At 34.7% G+C, this 17,017-nt stretch overlaps 1 pseudogene; it reads left to right on the forward strand.

Moving 5' to 3' along the window:
- LOC114305379 (BTB/POZ domain-containing protein At1g03010-like) overlaps positions 1-9,984 on the forward strand; it is a 55,630-nt pseudogene extending 45,646 nt beyond the window's left edge.
- Positions 9,985-17,017: the final 7,033 nt, after the last annotated feature.

Below are 17,017 nucleotides of genomic sequence, written 5' to 3' on the forward strand. Positions count from 1 at the left end.
GCGTCGCGAAAACTCATTTTTTGCGACGGTAGGTGCCCCGTCGCAAAAGCCTCCGTGTTATATAACAGATTTTCTTGTAGTGCGCCTTCAAGTAGATCATCCATCTCATAGAGTTCTACATCTTTAGTTACCTCACCTCTGCTAGGGAAATCCTTCTCTAGGAAATCCACATCTCGTGACTCAATTTCAGTCACACTTCCATTTGGATGCTCCCTAATAAACACATAGCCCTTAGAATGCTCACTATAACGAATGAAGATACACTTCTTTCCTCTAGGGCCCAACTTCCCAAACTTATAAGAAGCTTTGTGTATGTAAGCTGCCGAACCCCAAGGCCGCAAATTGCCCAAATCAGGCTTTTTGCCAGTCCACATCTCATATGGGGTGGAAGGAACTGATTTGGAGGGCACACGGTTAAGGATGTAGGCAGCAGTCAACATAGCATCTCCCCAATAAGAAATGAGAAGATTAGCTTGCGCCATCATTGATCTAACCATGTCAAGCAATGTGTGATTCCTTCCTCACAGAGTACTTTAAATTGCTCAGATAGATACTCGTGTCCCCGGTCAGTCCTTAAAGCCTTAATGCTCTTGTCTAATTGATTCTCAACCTCATTAACATACCGTCTAAAGCAATCAAATGCTTCTGACTTGTGAGAAATCAAATAGATATGACTAAAACACGTGCAATCATCTATAAATGTGATGAAATAAGGGGCTCCATGCCTTGCCCTCACATTCATTGGTCCACATATATCAGAATGAATAAGTTGTAATGGGATAGATGCCCTTTTAACTTTCCCAAATGGTTTCCTTGTTGCCTTTCTAGCAAGACAGTGCTCACAAGTAGGCAAAGTGACTCTAGCGAGTGGGCCTAAAAGAGCTTCTCTCGCCAATCTAGTCATCCTATCTTACCCTATGTGGCCTAATCTAGCATGCCATCTCATAGAATCATTATCACAAAAAGATGCAATATTAGAAACAGAGCCATTGGCATTTTTATTAAAACTAGAATCATCCACATACAAAACTAAAAAACCATCTGAAAGATAACCAAAGCCATAAAAAATTATTCCCAAATAAATGATAACACCATTATTCTCAAAACAAAAGCTAAAAACAAGGCTCATCATGCTAATAATTAAAATTAAGTTTCGCCGAATATCCGGAGCATAAAGAACATCATGAAGATATAAGGTGCACCCTCGTCGAATTTCCAGCTTGTATGTGCCAATGCCAAGCACCTCCACACTGGACTCATTCCCCATGTAAAATTTTCTGCTCCCAGTAGGTACTCGGCGATACTCAACGAACCCTACTCTGTCCGTCGCGATGTGGTCTGTTGCTCCAGAGTCTACAACCCAAAAATAAGAAGAAAGAGCAACTCATGCTTGACTAGAAACAAAGCATTGAATGGGAGGAATTAAGTAAGGGAGTACCTTCTTCTGCTCAGGGCAATCCCGAGCGAAGTATCCTTCTTTGTTACAGTTAAAGCATGTCAATTTAGCCTTTACCTTCTTGCCACCTCTTTTGCCCCTACGCTTGAAATTTCTAGCGCCATTGGGCTTTAGCGCAGCTGCTGCTTGCTTCTTAGGGGCACCTTTTGCTTTTCCACGATTGAACTGAGAAGTCCTACGTGAGCTCGACTCAACCACCATAGCAGAACCATCAGACTTAGCCGCCTCAAGGCGCTCAGCCTCTAGCTCCAAATGACGCGATGTGTCTTCGAATGTTTTCACACTCTCATTATGCATCATGTTCTGCTTCATCTACTCCCAAGAATTTGGCAGAGAGCGAATCACAGCTTGTACTTGCTGCTCTTGAGTCAAATTGTGCCCAGCAGCCACAGGCTCACGTATCATGGCTGACATGACCCCCAAATGCTGCTTCATCGAGTGATGCACTCTTTTCTAATAGGAGTCAAACTTCATAGTCAGCCTACGTAGCTTTGCCAAAGAGGTAATACCAAACTTTTGCTTGAGAGCTTCCCACATCTCAAATGCAGTCGGGCAATACTCAAACTCACTAATCAAGTCGTTGTGCATGCTGCTCAACATAGTAAAGCACGCACACCGATCTTTGTTACACCAAGTCTGAAAGACTTCAAGATCACGACGATGTTGAGCTGTATTGCCCTGTTCTGGCTCAACCATCACTTATTCAAGTGTAGTCAACACTTCTTGCTCATTGAGGAGGTATTGGATCTTACGGCGCCATATGTCATAATTGTCGCCATCCAATTTCTCTCCCTTAGTTAAGTCTGCCACCACTGTCTTAGCAGCCATTTCTATATACAGAATAAACAAATGCGCAGGGGATATTAATGATAGTAACACAAAAATTATTTTACAGCAAAAGAATCTAAATTAAATAATGATAATATTACACGTCTCAAGATCGAAAAATTTGCTATGCTCGTAATCATCTCTTGTGCCTCTAGTGACAATTATCAAAATTTAATTTAATTCCAAAAAAAAAAAAATCAACCTCCCACTGCTTATGACATGTACAAAGCATGATATATTCTATACAATAGTATCTTAATGTAAATTTATAATTAACTCATGTTATATTCATTTAATAATGGAATTTAAATAAATTAAAAAAAAAACTAATCATGCTTCTCTAATCACAACATATCACAAACCAAAAAAAATAATATGTTGTATTTAATATTCAGATTATGCCATAATTAAAAGTACATCATTCTGAAATTTTTTGGAATTTTTCTAAAATTTTCTGAAATTTTAAATAACTAATAAAACCATCTAAAATCATAAATAAATATTGCAGAATCTGGTAAACTGAAACAATTATACCAGTAAATAGTAAACCTTTACAGTAGTCTATAATAAAAATTTCAACCTCAGAAAATTAGTCATGCAACACCAGAAGCATTTTAATGTCACGACCCAAACCAGTCCCTATGGGTATAGCATCGTAACTGGCCAGTAATCCATGGATTACCAAAGGCCTCTGAACAGATTAACAAATAATAAGGGGCTGCAGAAGCAATAATACAAAATAAACAAGGTCCAATGAGTGTGGTAACGTACATGGGACAGAAGATTTCAAAACTTATTTATATATATATATATAAGCATGCCAGTCCAGATACACAGTATTTACAAAATATTTACAGGAGTGAACTTCCCAAGATCTGACTATACAGTGCTTACACAAAGACTAGCATGAAATACAAAAACAGCCTTGGCGTTAGACTTCGGACGGAACCTCCTCGGGAGGCACTACGGTTGGCTGACCAAAAACGGTACAAAAGGGCGTCAATTCTGGCCCTGGTCGTGTGCCGACTCACCTACATACATAATATAAACTATAAGCGAAAGCCCAATGAATAATAACAGAGTAAAGGGGTTATATGAATGATTTCCATCACAAGTTAGAATCCAGTATTTAATTCAGAGCATAATCAGACTTCAAAATAGAAACAGATTCATATATATTTGCATATTCAGATTTTGCATAAGATCATACGTGGTACACCCATTAGCTATCAGAACAGATTGGTCCAGAGACCCATATACATAGTTGGTACCAACGACCACAAAGGTCCATAACTTGCGCGCAAGTAGCCATGGTATTGTTACCCCCAAGCAAGGGCCACGTGCAGATTGGCCGCGGTATTGTTACCCCCGGGCAAGGGCCACATGCAGATTGGCTGCGATATTGTTACCCCCGGGCGAGGGCCACGTGAACTAAGGGTGCCACAAATACTTTTCAGAAAATTGGACATTCATTCATAATTCATAAGATAGCATTTCAGAAAACTGATCATACCATATCAGTCAGAAAATACTTAAGTTAAACATAACTTTACAGAGTTATTACTCACAGTGGGCTCGGAGACAGACAGACAGAGCAGATCGATCAGATAGGACGTGGCACGTGACCTACACGACACATAACAGATACACACCTGAAACACACGTTCTAATTGTACAAAACTTAACTCGTTGGCTCTTAGTGTGTTTCTAATCTCTTATCCTCATTACAGAGTCTAAAACATGGCCTAGGAATGCCTAAGATGGAATGAGGATGCAAAGATGCACTTTGAAACACTTTTCAAAATTTGGCTGAAACAGGGGTCCCGCTTGAGCGTGGCCTTATACGCTCGAGCAGACATGCAGACAAAAGGAATACGCTCGAGCGTGGATTACTCCGCTCGAGCGGACTGCAAGCTACATTAAAAGTGCTGGATGCATGAAATTCACGCTCGATGGGCGCTCGATACCCGTTCGAGCGTGAGACACAAGTCCTGGCTCGAGCGTGAATTACCCCGCTCGAGTAGACTGAAAACACAAGCAAAGTACTGGATACACGAAATTCCCGCTCGAGCGTCATTTTACCCGCTTGAGCGTACTTCATGAACCCAATATGTACGCTCGAGCGTGAGTCCAAAATCTGGAATTTCCCGATTCGAAGCTCAAGCTCAAAACTCAACTACAATGCATCAAATTCGATCCTTTTGGGCTAATTTTCTGGAAAACACTTGTAAACTCATAATATGACATGTTTCAAAGATCAATTTGAGAAATCAAAGCCCAAAGGTAGTTCAATTAAACATAATTTTCAAATAAACTTCAAGAACATAATGGATATGTAACATGCATGAATTTAATCAACCTCAAGGCTTCTAATTCATGCTCCTAAGAGCCAATTCTTTCAAAAACAAGATGAAATCATGGACTTCAACCAAAATGTAAACATGCATGCAAGAATTTCCATGAAAACAACTTTAAACTTCAAGATATGCACATGCATGCATGATTAAAGCTTAAATTCAACATGTTTGAGCTAATCCTAGACTTAGGTAAGTAATTTCACATGAATCATGCAAGAACTAACTCAATTCACAATTAAGAAGGTAATTCTCCTACCTTAAGTCTTCAATTCCAAGCCTAGAAGCCCAAGTATGCACAAAATTCTTCAATTCTTCCAAGTTCAAGCTCAATTCTCTTGTTGAAAACAAGTTTCTCACACTCTCACTCTTTCTCACGTTTTTTGGTCACAAAGTGGCTGAGGAAATGTTATGAAGAGCTCCTAATCAAGTTTGGACAAAGTCGCCCACTAAGGGGCAAAAGTGTAATTACTAGCATTCACTAAATCTATGTTTCATCAAGCATTATTTAATCTAATTTAATCGTTCTGAACTGAATTTTAATTAAACCTACCACAAAATTCTGTAAATCCTAACTAGCACATAAATCAAGTCGATTTCTGATTCGGACGCCGATAAGGCTTTCAATTCGCAATTTATAGTCAAAGACATGAACAGATCACTTTATTAAAAACAGATAGAAACACATAAATAATGCAATACACATGCAAATAAATTCCAAATCCTTCCTAAATTACTAGTAAGCATAATTAATCATGAATTAGCATTAATCGGAGATCGGGGTCATTACAACGACCCAACCCCAGAGGTTTAGGGTTGGAATCGCAACTTACTAACTTATGTTATCTGTAGCAAATTAAACTGCGCAAGCGGAAACAAAAATAATTAAACAGAAAATTTACTTCATTTTACTATTTAAAAAGAAAATACATCTATAGGGCTTTAGTTATTTTATTAATCGGTGACCGGCCCTGAGTAGAACAAAAAGGAAGCAAAACTAAAAAAAAAAGATAAAAAAAAAAAGTGGTTCAACAGTAATCCATTTGCGGGTTCCATTTTGTGGGGTTATGGGTTTCCCCTACATTTCGTCACCTGAAAGGGGTAACAGCTATAAGCACGCAGCAGAGTGAGAAATATTATGCCAAGAGTATAGGAAATGCAAAATAACCATGGATAGTTAGTTAAGCCAAAACATTTACATAACTCAATTTGGTAAATAAATCATTTAAGTGGCAAAAACTAAAATAGCGAAATTATGTAAATAAATAACCATAACCACGGTACAGAACAAAACAGAGCAAAGGTCCCAGAAGTGACAATCAGAACAGAGGTCAATGGATCCATGACAAACAGAGGACCGCAACGTGGCCAAACAGAAGCCAATGGTTATTTAAGTCCCCCAAGGCGTGGGACTCCCGTGGTGGTACTTACAAAACATAATTGTTTACGAGGTTATAGTCAAATATATACTAAAATTTAAACAATCATATCCATGGGTTTCCTTTTAAACAAATAGAGTTTAGAAAATAATCCACGTAACTGAAATATTTATAAAACATAACTTTTATTAATATAACTAATAAAATATAACTTGTATGAAATAAGTTATGGTAACTCAAAACATACGTAAAACATATAATGGCAACTCAAAGTATAACATAACTCACCTTAATATTGACCCTTAACCTTTTCTTTTTTTCTTTTTTTTTTGCTTCCGAGGCTCCTTCTTTCTTTCCCCCCCCCCTTTTTTTTTCTTTCTTGGCTAATCCTAATTCCACAGCACCTTCCTTCCTATTTATACACACGGCTAGCAGTGATGACTCACCCATCCATGATGGCCTACGTGATGAATCACTCCCCTCTCCTAGCCTAGATGTATAAATGGCCTCCTTTCATTGCTTTGACAATATTTATAAATCTATTCATTAATGCTTAATATATTTGCAAATCTATTCATTATTATTCAGATTTGGAAATCCAATATAGTCATTAATTTAAAGATCTGATATCACTTCTACACACACACACACATATATATATATATATATATATATTACATTTATTATATTTATTTATTTAACCTATTTATTTATTTACTATTTTTAACTTTAATTTGGCCCAACTAGTATTATAATTTCATATTCTATTAATTTGGTCCCAAATAATAATCCCTAATTAATCCCATATAACCCAGTGCCAAATTAGATTCTGTATTTATTATTAATTATTTAATAATATATTATCACATACACCCACAATTATATATAACTATAAATATTTATGTGGTATTTAATTAAATGTTCAGGGTGTCACATTTAAAGCAGAAATAATGAATTATTATCTCAAGAAAAATATTTTTTATTTTCATAAAATTTTTAAAATTTTACAGAAGATAGAAAATTTAATTCTGAGTCTAACAGTACTAACCACGCTTTAAACAAAGCTAAAACGAATTATTTATGATCATTTAACGTGATTCAGAATTAAAATTTAAAAAAAAAAACAATGCCTTAACATCAGCAGCCAAACCGGCGGAAAAAAACGGCGCGACTCAGCGCACGGCGCGCCTGGCACGAGCGTGGCGGGTTTGACGTTGTCAGATGGCGTGTACAGCTCACGCGCCGCCTTCCAGGGTGTTTTCTGGTCCAATTTTGGTACTGTCGGACTCCATTTTCCAAAATAAACACATTTGTGGTCTCAAAAATGACATTTAATGAACATAAAAATTATGTGTATTACACTCTCAATCTAATGAGAGTGGAAGTGCAGAAACCCTGCACTTCATCTTCCTCCTTAAGCCATCAAAAAATCAAAACGAACCTAAATTAGGGTTCGATGTATCTCATCAACCGTAAATCCAAATCCAACAAATATATATGGTTTCGAAGGTCTTGAAATAAGGATTCTAAATATGTAAGATTTGCAGACTGAAATTAAAGCATGTAAAACCATCATGCATGTAAAGTTTCGAAAATATAAAATGGGTCTCCATTTTTCTTGAAATCTAACTGTTAGACTTTCATGAAACTTTGCAGATATGTTCTACATTAAATATACTACAACATATATAAATTTCAGTTCGATTGGAGATAGTTGGAAAAATTATTAATTTTCATGCATATATCGTGTATATATTTGTATAAAATTATCCACATATTTTAATGCATAAAAATAAGCACGACAATACCCATATTGGCTCTAATACCAATAACGCAGCGGGTAAAAGTTATACACATACCTTAGGTGATAGAACCTGAAGCGAAGAATCTCGTGGGTAAATCACGTGCTTCAAAAATGCGAACAACGAACACCCAACAGTTGAGTGATACCACAATATGAGTATCATCCACACAAATCACAGTGCAAAAAGCTTGATCGTTGTTTTAATGGGAGAGAGTCAGTATGGGAAAAAAATACGTTGTTTCATTATCCCATATCCCATATATCGTATCAAATATATAGGATAAGTATATCATCTATCCATATCAGTTAATATGATAGATATAGATATCATGAGTAGTTATCCAAATAAGTTTTGAATTCAAATTCAAATTGACATGGATAAGGTTCAAAAGGTTCATGAGTCATGCCACATGGGCGCCTAATTTCTAACAAAAACACCCTCAAACCGGTGGGGAAAATCACTCACCATGCTTAATCTTGACTTCTTCCAACGCGTTCTATATGCAGTAAAAAGTAAGGGTCTGAAACAGGATATAATCAGCACGATTTTGATAAATTATGCCCACAATTCTTTTCAGGGACTTGTTGCGGTTAGGGATCCACAATTGGTTAAAGGGGGTTTCTTGGACTTGGAATTGCAGAAGAAACAAAGAGCCATCATCGAAGCTATAATCGGTTTATTGCCAACACAGTCAAGAAAAATTACTGTTCATATGGCCTTTCTTTCTAGTTTGTTGAAGTCTGCAATAGCGGCATTAGCATCTACTTCATACAGATCTGATTTAGAGAGGAGGATTGGTTTGTAATTGGATCAAGCAAGTCTTGAGGACATACTCATTCCTGCAAATTCTCATGGAAACAATCACAACCCAATGTATGATATAGATTCAATCCTAAGGATTTTCTCCATTTTCTTGAACTTGGATAAGGATGATGATGAGGATAATCACTTGAGGGATGAAAGTGAAATGGTATATGAATTTGATAGCCCTGGATCTACCAAGGAGAGCTCAACCCTAAAGGCATCGAAACGGTTGGACAATTGTCTTGTAGAAGTTGCACTCGATTCAAACTTGATGCCCTCGAAGTTCATAGCATTGGCAGAATTACTCCCAGACCATGCCCGTATAGTGAATGATGGATTATACAGAGTTGTGGATATCTTTCTCAAGGTGAGCAACCCTTTCTCTCTGACAAATAGAGCTGCAGATGCCAAAACTCAGCTCGTTTGCAGCTTTACCCACAGATGGAAAAACACATATCATTTCTATATTTTTGTGTCTGGAATTTTCAAGGCTTTAAACACTATTGTGTTTTATGTGTGCTTCCACTAACAGGTTCATCCAAACATGAAGGACTCCGAGCGTTATAGACTTTGCAAAACCATCAATTGCCAGAAACTATCTCAAGAAGCCTGCAGTCATGCAGCACAGAATGAAAGGCTACCAGTGCAGATGGCAATCCAAGTGTTATACTTTGAGCAAATCAGGCTTCAAAATGCAATGAATGGCGGTCACAATCAGTTGTTCTTTGGCTCTGTCAACGGCCAATTCCCTCAACGTTCAGGGAGCGAAGCAGGAAGTAGATACATCTCACCAAGAGACAACTACGCGTCAGTGAGAACAAAAAATAGAGAACTCAAGCTAGAAGTTGCAAGAATGAGGATGAGACTGACTGACTTGGAAAAAGACCATGTTTCGACGAAACAGGAACTTATTGTGAAATCACATCCTGCTAACAAGTTATTTAGGTTATTTACGAAGAAGTTGAGCAAGTTAACTGCCCTGTTTCGGATTAAAGATATGAAGCTGATAGGTGGTAAGGCTAATTCAGAAACTCAACTTTTGTTTCAGGAGCGAATGCGTTATTCTGTTACATGATTCATGATCAAACATGTGCGTACAAGAAAGAAAACACTTTTAATGTTATTGCGAATTATACAGTGTTGTGTTCAGTGAGATTTATTCTCTACACTTTTTCTCCCATTTCATCTAATGGAGTCTTTGAAAGAAAACACTCAAATCAAACTTTGTAATTTGTATTCTAAAGGTTAGGAATTTGATTAATGGCAATACTTGGGAGGAAGATGTTGCAGGAAGCATTGATCGACCAAGTGAGGCATTGATCGACCCGGAGCATTGGTCGAGCTTAGTATTGATCGACCGTGTTAGACATAATCGCACATTACCTATCTAATCCACCCAAAATTGGTTAATATGCAAGGGCCTCTTCACTTTCATTGTCAATTGATTTTGAGTTGGATGCTTTAACATGGTATTAGAGCTAGATCTTAGGTTACCTATGTAAATATTTATCCACTCAATCAATAGGACTAATTGGTAATTAATCTTTAAAAAAAAAAAACTATTCACCCAAAAAAATTAATCTTAAAAAAATATCTATATTTTTATTAGAGCATCTCTGATCCTTACTCTCTTTTTCATAATATCTGAGTGAAATTTTTGTTAAAACTTTGGTCTTTAGACTTGTTGAATACTCTAATTCTTACTCTCTCTCATATTTGTTCATTTTATTTGTAACTTATCGTCAATTTTTTGGAGAACTTTCAAACTTATTTTAAAAGACCTATTTTAATTATTTTTGATGAAAGAAAATCATTGCTAATCCTTCCACTTTTTAAATTTTTATCAAATTAAAGATGACTGTTTAAAATTTGGTGAAATTTTTCACTTCTCCCTTGATTTGATACAAGTTTTCATGAAAAGATTGGAGTTCACTTTTAAATTTTTATTTATTAAATTTGAATTTGATGAAGAATTGGTGAGTTTGAACACCAATTCTTATTTTACTTGTATGATGTGACATTTATAAAATATAAGATTATAAGAAGTGTTTGCAAGAGGGAGAATATTAAAGCATTCTTTTTTTTCTTTTCTTTTTTTCAATCAAGCATTTAAGTGTATTGACGTGCACAGTTGTTTTTGGTTAGAAATATTAATGGTGTAATGTACAATGATTATAGTGTGTTGATAAGTAAGATATTAAAACATAATATGGTATAGAAATATGATGAGTGTAATATTATTAGATAACTGAGCGACTTGAAGGCTGAACTTGATCGTACTAGTGGAGTATTGGATAAGGCACTTGCTCGGATTGCCTTGTTTGAACAAGAAAAATTAAAATGAGAAGCTTTTTTAATGGAAAATATTTGGGAGTTCTAGAAAAGGAGCTCTGATAGTTCTAATGTGTGTGTGAACCCATTTGATATAATGTTTTGGCCTTGTGCTTTTCTTTTTTCTTTTTTTCTTTTTTATTTTCCACATCACTAGAACTCAATTAGATTTCTAGTTTTAGAGGGATGAATCACTACTGCTTTTAAATATAGATGTGCTTTGTTAACTTGACTTTTTTTTGACCAATGATTTTTGTTGATATCTTTTAAGCCAAAAAACTGAACTGTGACATTTCTAAAAGAATGGCGTGTCTGTGTTGGACATCAACACTTGTCAAACACTTTCCTGACACGTGTTCGATACTAATCCAAGCGTATCCTATTTTTTAAAAAAGAATTTATACACGGATATTTTTTAAACACTGTGAGGACACACGTGTCCATTGATTAGATACACAATAAAATTAATTATAGGTTTGAACAAAATAACTTAGAAAACAATGGTAAAATAAAAATAATATCAATTTATAGAAATTAGTATTATATTGTATTTATTTATTATCTTAAAATGATATATTCATATATATGACATATAATAAATATATAAAATTATATATTTTGTGTGTGTCCCTCACGTGTCGTGTCTTGTATTTTTTGAGAATTATCGTATCAGTGTATCCGTATCGTATTCGTATCGTGTTATGTGTTCATATCCATACTTCTTAATAACGGACTTAGGAATGAACTTAAAGGTGATTAGTTACTTGTTATGAAGTTCTTCTGTGGTATGTATGTAGTTGGGCTACAATTGGATGCCTTGGGGTTCATATATTATTCTAGTTTGGTTTTGTTTTTAAAAAAATAAAATTTTATGAACTGTGTTTGGTTAATTAATTTGGATTGGAATGGAGAATGAATCGGTAGGTAAATGTGAATAAAATATTATTACATTTTAGATATGAATTTTTACTAAAATTTATGATCTAAACAGTCTTAGTGAGGTAATTTTTAGTTTATTTAAGTTTATTTTTTGTTACATACTATTCTTTTCGATTTTTTCCCCTTCATATACTCGCCTATTATAAGTAAAAAAATATATATTTGTCTATTTAGAGCTACACCGAAACGTTCTTGAGGTAACATGATTCTTTATTTTCACTTGCAATTTTATGGAATTTTTGGCATTGATTCAATGCTTTTGAAACAAGTTCATTCCTTAGCTCGTAACCACACTTTAAATAATTGCATTGATTTATGTCCTAATTCATGGGATACTCGGCTCATTTTTATCAATTTATTTTAAATGGCTAAATACATATTATTTTAAAATTTTATTTTGAAAATAAAAATATATATTAATGCATATTTAATAATATTTACACAAATCTAAAGATAAAATTATATTTAAAAATAAAAAATAAAAAGCTATCTAAGGCCGAGTAGCAAAGTTGTGATCTAATTTGAATTTCGATAGAAGCAAATCTATCGTTTGTGTTAAACTGTGGAGTAGGGTTCTTCGAAGAGGTTGCCAATAGTAAGTTGGTAAATTTATGTGAGGGGCACTTGGCCATTTCATCTCCAACATAGTGAGATGAGTTTTATTCTATTTTATTTTTAAAAAAAAATTAGGCCTTTCAGTCCATAAACCAAAAAAAGTACATAATCTTGACAAATATTTTTTTTTTTCCTAAAAGCTTATCATCAGCAGATATAAGAAATATGGTAATTTAACATTGCACAATATTATTAATGTCTCTTTAAATTAGTTATTTGATTAGAAAGGATAAAAACTCCACCCGATATAATTTACAAAAAAAAAAAAAAAAGTTATATAATTTAAGTTCTTACAATTTTATCTTTTTTTCTCTCCAAATCCCATGTTTTAAGAAGAAAATCATTTAGAATGTTAGAATAGTAGAGAGAGAGAGGTGGGGAAATAATATGTATTGCAATCAATGAATTATATATAATGTATTGTCCTATACAATAGAAGGCCTGTATATATAGGCTAAGAAAAAGTATCCTACTATAAATCTAACTATGAGAAAGAGTATCCTATAAGAAACTTAACTATGGCAATACCTAATATATTTAGAAAATTAATACCTAATATATGTAAGAATATATACCATATATACATTAGCATCCCCCCTCAAACTCAAGGAGGATAAACATCTTGAGTTTGGAGAGAGAAACAAAAACATGAAATAAAACTAAATAAAATAAAAGACAAATAGATTGCAAAATCTGAACGGGAGTGCAAAGGCGCTTGAAATAGATCAGAGGCCAGAACTAAAGCCGGGAGATAGTTCGACCATTGTAGAAACTAGCTAAAACTAATGCCAGGACAATTTCAGGTCATGTAGAACCGATATAGAAACTGGCTTGAACTAATGTCGAAAAAAAGTTTATGGTCGTGTCGAACCATTCTAGGAACTGGCTGGAACTAATACCAGGACAGTTTAATGGAGTCATGCCGAACCGATGTAGGAATTGGCTGGAACTAATGTCGAGAGACAGTTTATGGTCGTGCCGGACCATTGTAGGAACTGGCTGGAACTAATACCAGGACAGTTTAAAGGGGTCATACGGGACCGATGTAGGAGCTAATCGGAATCAATGTTGGAGCAGTTTACAGAGTCATGCCAGACCGTTGTAAAGACTGGATGTTGAACCAACAACATAACTTATGTCGTGGTGCTGAACGATGATGGCAACAGATGACTGAGTGCGCCAGGAGACGGCTTTGATGGTGCACTAGGGGGCGAGTTTGGTGGTGCGCCAGAGGAAGCAGCTTGGATTGTGCGCCAAAGGAGGCAGCTGGGTAGTTTGCATGGTGTATAACCATGTTCACCATGATATAGGTATAGTACCCCCCTCAAACTCAAATAGGTTTGAAGATAGAAACTAATTTGAGATTGAAGCAGAGAGAAAGATAAAGTGGAGGGGAAAAAAATGTATTACGAGTAAAAAACAAAAAAACATTAAAAAAAATTATATTTGGGGTAGGAATAAACTAGCAGATAGAGGAAGAAATTACCACGAAGCGATACTAAAAGGAAAATATGGCAGTGGAATGGGTTAAGGTCCAGCGGGCAGCCCAGGCAAGGCTGCCGCTCCCCAGTAAGGCAAAAAACGCCAAGAGCTTAACCTATAGCTCTAATACCATGTTAGAATAGTAAAGAGAGAGAGATGGGAAAATAACATGTATTGTAATCAATGAATTGTATATAATGTATTGTTCTATGCAATAGAAGGCCTGTATATATAGGCTGAAAAAGAGTATCCTACTATAAATCTAACTATGAGAAAGAGTATAACTTAACTATGGCAATACCTAATATATTTAGGAAATCAATACCTAATATATGTAGGAATATATACCATATATGTATTAACATAGAAATTCATAATGAGTTTCTAAAACTTGACAACTTAACTGTAGTGAATGTATTTTTACAATAAAATGCTATTGAAAACACAATAGAATAGGACCCCTTATTTTTGGGGTAAATTATCAATAGGTCCTAAAAGTTAAATTTAATTACCATCAAGTCCTATTAAAAATAAGTCTTAGTAAAGTCGTCGCTAAAAATAATTTTTTGTAATATTTTTTTTTGCATATGTCGTTAAAAATTGACAATTAATGACTTTTTTTTGTCACAGTTTTTATAAATTGTCGTTAAAACTTACAATTAGTGACGTTTTTCCATAAAGAATATTTCAAACTGTCATTGAAAGTTAAAAATTAGTGATTTTTTGGTGATATTTTTTTAAACTGTCGCTAAAACTTATAATTAATAACATTTTTTACGACAATTTTTTAAATTGTCACTCAAAATTAACAATTACTAACGTTTTTTAATAGTTTTTTTTTATGAAAATGTCATCAATTCTTACATGACCTATCCATCTATTAGGACGTACATGTAAGTCCCCCTAACTTCAGTAACCTTAGAATTTTTTTGGTGCCATGACTTCTTCAAAGTGAATATAAATTGGATAAAGTCTTATCTAAGGTTCTTGCTATGATAATATCATCCTAAGGTTCTCACTTTAATCTTTAAAATATGTAATTATTTTCAATTTGCATCAACAACAACTGTCCATCTAAAATTGTACCAAAAATTTCAGGTCTGTGTCACGTCTCTCGAATTTATGGTGTAATAGAAAAAAAAATAATATTTTAAGTATCAATGTGACAAAAAATATAGTAATACTTAAAAGGTTAGTATGAGAAATTACTAATTTTAATTCTATGGTTATCCTTAAGTTTGAGTCAAATAAGATATCACATGTCACAAACTGATATCACATGATATTGGCATGCCATTTTTCTATCTAATTTGAGATAAACATTAGTTATTGGTCTAAATTAAAAAGAATTACATACCTTGAGACCCAAAAGTTTAAAAAAATAGTAATAATAAAAATTAAAAATTAAAGTTAAAATAATTTAAGAGAGAGAAAATGAAATTGACCTTTGGTTAAACGACGCGTGCACACATATGTAAATGGCCCATCTTTCGGGTTAAAGTAAACTTTCCTTTGATTGTTTTTGATGCCCATAATTAGTCCAACCCAAATATTAACACATTAACCAGTTTTAGGTATATACTGATAATGATCCAAAACTGTCCATTTTGATTTTATGATACCCTAGTGAAGATAGATGATTTTCGGGTTTTTTTTATAGCTATACTTGAAAATAGTCCATTCCCTTGTCCTAGAAGATTGATTGGTTAAATATCAATATTTTATATATAAGGCAATGAGAATAACTAATGTCACTAATTCACCAATCAAAAAGCTGGATTTTTTTCATAATTTGTCTGCAATAATCTTGTGTCTTTTTTGTCATAACAAGACATATTAATAAAATATAAATTTTAATGGTTCGAGTTAAAATTGAAATAAAATGATATCAAAAAAGCACTAATTTTTTTTTTCTTTTCATTTTGCTCCTTGTCCTACATTGATTTCTTATTAATTTCTTACACATTTTATATGTAGACCTTTGTCATTGAGTAAGGGCCAAGAATGTGGAGGAGACTATGTAAACTTTTATAGCGATCCCGGTTTTCCCCGTTACTTATAGTGTTCCGGACTTGGGTTCCTTGGTTGAGTATGGTTGTATATATATCTCTTTTCCGTCATTTAATTCCTTGTATTTGAGTTTTGGGTTCTGTTGGGCAAGTTCGGATCAGGTTGGTTGCCTTCTTTTCAAAGCCTGTGTTACCCAGATTTTGGTCTCCCCGCTCGAGCGGGACTTTTCACGTTCGAGTGGGCTTTACTATATTTGCTCCTCCGCTCAAGCGATCATTCTGACGCTCAAGCGAGATTCTTCAACTTTTAGCATTTTTGCAGGTTTGCAGATGCTGGAAGTGTGCTTTCAACGCTCGAGCGTCCAGTTTCACGCTCGAGCGGGAGGCTGTGTCTGACGCTCGAGCGGGGATTCCCACGCTCGAGCGAACTGCACGTATTTCAGTTCGAGAAGAGGTTATTTTGAACCATTTTTTCTTCTCTCTCTCTCTAAGACCTTCCAAAAGACTTGTTCTTGAGCTTCTCTCTCTACATTTTACCTTCTCTCTTGGATTTCATCTAGATCCATTAGGATTTCCACCCTTGGGCCTTTGACAAAAAGATAAAGCTTGTCAAGGTCTTTTTTTCGATCCGAAAAAAGTGGGTTTCGGCACTTTTGGAGTTTGTCTCTTGTGTGGTTCATCTTCTCCATTTGAGGTAGGGATAATCTCCTCTGTTTTTATGAGTTTTAACATAAATGTTGGGCATTTGTATAAATGTAGAGATTTTGGAAGTTTTGAAAAGTTAGGGTTTGGTATGAAAATTATAAAAGAGGGGTTTTTCTTATTTGGGCTTCATGTGTGTATATGAGACCTTGATAATTAGGATAATAGTATATTAAGGGTGAAATTTTGCATTGATTGCAACATTTGAGAAAAGGGAAAGATTTGCCCTAATTGGGATTAAATGGGTTATTTAGTGGAAATATGAAATTGGTTTGGTAATTATGAAATTGGGAAAGTTGGTGATATAATGGTG

Source organism: Camellia sinensis, chromosome 13 (genome assembly GCF_055761805.1).
Source record: "Camellia sinensis isolate YWXY chromosome 13, ASM5576180v1, whole genome shotgun sequence".
In the NCBI taxonomy this organism is placed as follows: domain Eukaryota; kingdom Viridiplantae; phylum Streptophyta; class Magnoliopsida; order Ericales; family Theaceae; genus Camellia; species Camellia sinensis.